This window comes from Elephantulus edwardii, unplaced genomic scaffold, assembly GCF_000299155.1.
Source record: "Elephantulus edwardii isolate Elephantulus edwardi_28Jun2011 unplaced genomic scaffold, EleEdw1.0 scaffold00066, whole genome shotgun sequence".
NCBI classification, from domain to species: Eukaryota; Metazoa; Chordata; class Mammalia; order Macroscelidea; family Macroscelididae; genus Elephantulus; species Elephantulus edwardii.
In genome coordinates, this window is record NW_006399816.1 from 12,143,938 (window position 1) to 12,147,365 (window position 3,428).

Consider the following 3,428-nt stretch of genomic DNA (forward strand, 5'->3'; position numbering starts at 1 on the left):
CTTGAAAAAAAAAAAAAAAAGAAACCACATGTGGCAATGCAGAATTTCCCCATAGGGTTGCCTAGCTTATAATCTTTACAAAAGATGCCCTGCTATTGCCATAGTCAAGCGCTAAGGTGGTAACTGTAAGTTCTGTGATTTCAATCCACCAGTGACTTTGTTGAAGAGCTGGAGATTGGTTCCTGCCAGCATTGTTCTTGTTCCACAAGAACTGATTCCTAGATGACTGTCCAGTGGGTTTTCAGAGGCTGTAAATAATACGGGAAGGTATTGCCCATCATTTTCCTGTGGAGCAGCTCGTGGATTTGAGCTATGTGCCTTCAGATGGCAGTGCAACTCCTAACCACCAGGCCACCAGAGCTCCCTGCAAACATCACAGCCTAAAAACCCCTGTGCAGCTGTTTTCCCAGTCTTTTAGCGTTGCTATGAGTAGAGGTGACTACTTGACACACAAAACGGCCTTTACAGAAGCAGATTCCCCAAGTCTTTTTTCCCATGAAGCTGTCTGATAGTTCCAATTGCCATCTTTTTTTGTGAGCAGCAGAATGCTTAATTATTTGTGCCACGAGGATTCCTGTAAAAACCTATTGCTTTGAATTTATTCTGACTCAGAGCAACCCTATAGGACAAATAGAACTGCCCTTAGAAGGTTTCCTAATCTCTAAATTGTTACTAAAGTTGTTGCTAAGTGCCGTTGAGTCACTTGTGACTCATAGTGACCCTATGTGCAACAGCTCTAAACCCTGCTCTGTCTTGTGCTCATCTTTTTGTCTCCGACACACCTACTCCCATTACCCCTGTCACTGAATCAATCCATCTCATTGAGGGTCTTCCTCTCTTGAGCTGTCCCTCCATCCCACCAAGCATGACTTCCCTCTCCAAAGACTCGTCCCATCTTGTAACATGTCCAACGTATGTCAGATAAAGATTCAGAATCCTTGTTTCCAAGAAACAGCCTGGTTTTGCCTTCTCCAGTATGAACCTGTTTGTTCTCCTAGCAGTCCATGGTCTATTCAGTACTCTTCTTCAGCACACAAGTGTCAGTTCTCCTTCTATCATTCCTGGTCATTGTTCAGCTTTCTGGCACATAGCAAGTAATTGCAAAGACCATGGCCTGGATCAAGCACCCTGTAGCCTCCAGACTGACATCATTGCTCTTCAGTACTTTGGAGAGGTCTCAGACCTTCCCAGTGCAATCCGTCTTTCAATTTCCTGGCTGCTGGTGCCAAGAGTGTTGATTGTGGAGCCAAAGAAACTGAAGTTGTTAACAATTTCAATCTCCATTGTTTATCTTGATGCTGCCAATCGGCCCAGTGGTGAGAATCTTTGTTTCTTGATGTTTAGCTTCAATCCATATTGAAGGCTGCAGTCCTTGACCCTCTGCAGCAAAGCTCTTTAGGTCCTCCTCAGTTTCAGCAAGCAGGGTTGTGTCATCTGCCTTGATTCGACATTTCTCCTCATAGAGCCCAGCCTCCTGGATAATCTGTTCTGATAGAGATTGAAAAGGTGTGGAGATAGGACACATAGGAGTATACTCTTTCCAGTTTTGAACCATGATGTGTCCCCATGCTCTGTTCTGACTACTGCTCGCTGGTCAAAGTATAGGTTTTACATTAGCACGATCAGGTGTTCTGGGATTCCCATTCTTCTCAGAGTCAGCCACTGCTGCATTTTGCTTTTGGAAAGTGGGAGGATTTGAATTGTTCACATTTTGGTTAGTAGCTAAACGCTTTAACGACTGTGTGAACAGGGTTCCTAGGGCACTTGTTAAACTGCCTTTGAGTCAATTCTAGATATTTGTGACCCAAAGGACAACATAGAAATTTTCTCATAGTTTCCAAGGTTATAAATCTTAATGGGTCCAGACTGTCTCACCTGTGTCCTGGGAATCAGCTGAGCAAGTTGTCTTTCCATTTAGCAGCTGTCTTAAGCTAGATAGATTCTCTAAGAGAAGCAAAACCAATGAATGCACTCACAAATATATAGAAAAACAGAGAGAGATTTATCTAGAGGAAGTCACTCACACAGCTGTAGAGGCTGGCAAATGTCAGGTCCAGTGTAGCTGCAGAGGCCGACTAAACTAAGATCAGCAGGTGAGGGACGCTGTTGGTCCCCAGAACCAAAGAAGTAATGAGTCACATGCAGGCTAAAAATTGAACAAGGGTCAAGCCAGTTGATCCAGACTTCCTTGTATACCCACACGTCCAGTGAAACATCCCCTCAGTTGATTGGCTGCTCATAACAAATCTCAGAGAATAATTTTACTACATCAAACCTCATCAAGGGGATGACCCCATCACAACTGCCGGCCTAGATTGGCAGCCAAGTAGACACAACCTTAACCTTCACAGGTAACCCAAAACCCAACCCACTATGCCACTGGGGCTTCAGGGCTCAGAGCTAGGAATGTTTTTCTTCTTTTTGTGTATTGTCGAATCAGATCTGACTGGCACAGAGCATCTGGTGGATTTGACCCTTGAACCTTCAGGATTGCAGTGCAGCTTCTTGCCACTAGGCCACCAAAGCTCCCTAGAACTATGAATTTTGAAATGACAAAGTTCTATCACTCTTCCTTTATTAGCTAGGGAGGAACTTTCCCTCATTACCTGGCTCATCATTGTGCTCTGAAGCACATTTCTGTAGAGTTGATTTTGATCCATTAGATTAATTTAGGGGAGGCAGGAGAAATGCTTGAACTTTTTCCACTTCTTTACTGATTTTTCCAAGAATTTTATTCTAAATGGGAACATTTTTTACTACTAAAAGATTGATAGTTTGAATCTATCAGCTGCTTCGAGGGAGAAAGATGAGCAGTCTCTTCCAGTAAAGATTTGCAACCTTGGAAACCCAATGCTGTGAGTTGAACACAAGTCAACAGTCATGGGCAGTATGTCTACTAGATACATTATTGAGACCTTCACATGCATTAGCTGTTTGACTTTACACAGGTAAGACACAAAGACACGGTTGTCTTGTCTATTCTGGCTTACAGCAACCCTCCATCTGGTTTTTGAGGCTGTAAATAGTAGGCCTATTCCTCTCACGTGGAGCCAATGATAGATTCAGACAGCCAGAGATGCATAGGCTTTGTGTTAGCAGCACAGCTGGCTACAGACTCTTCCCTTTCAGCTAGATTCTTTATTATCTTTCCTTGAAGATGAGGAAACAGAAGCTTGCCAAGTATTGGTAAATTCTCCCACGTGTACACAATAGATAAGTTGCAGAGGTGGAACCAGAATTTAGGTTTGCTTAATTTAAATACAGATTTTATTTTCTTTTTATACAGGAGTTAAAAGTCAGGAAGGGTATTTAATTATGGTTATACAGCATGAGTAAGGTAAATAATAGTTACGTGGCAGTTTTGTTGTTGTTATATATGCTTATGATTAAAATAAACAAAAACTGTTTTTGTAAGGATACTTTATTCA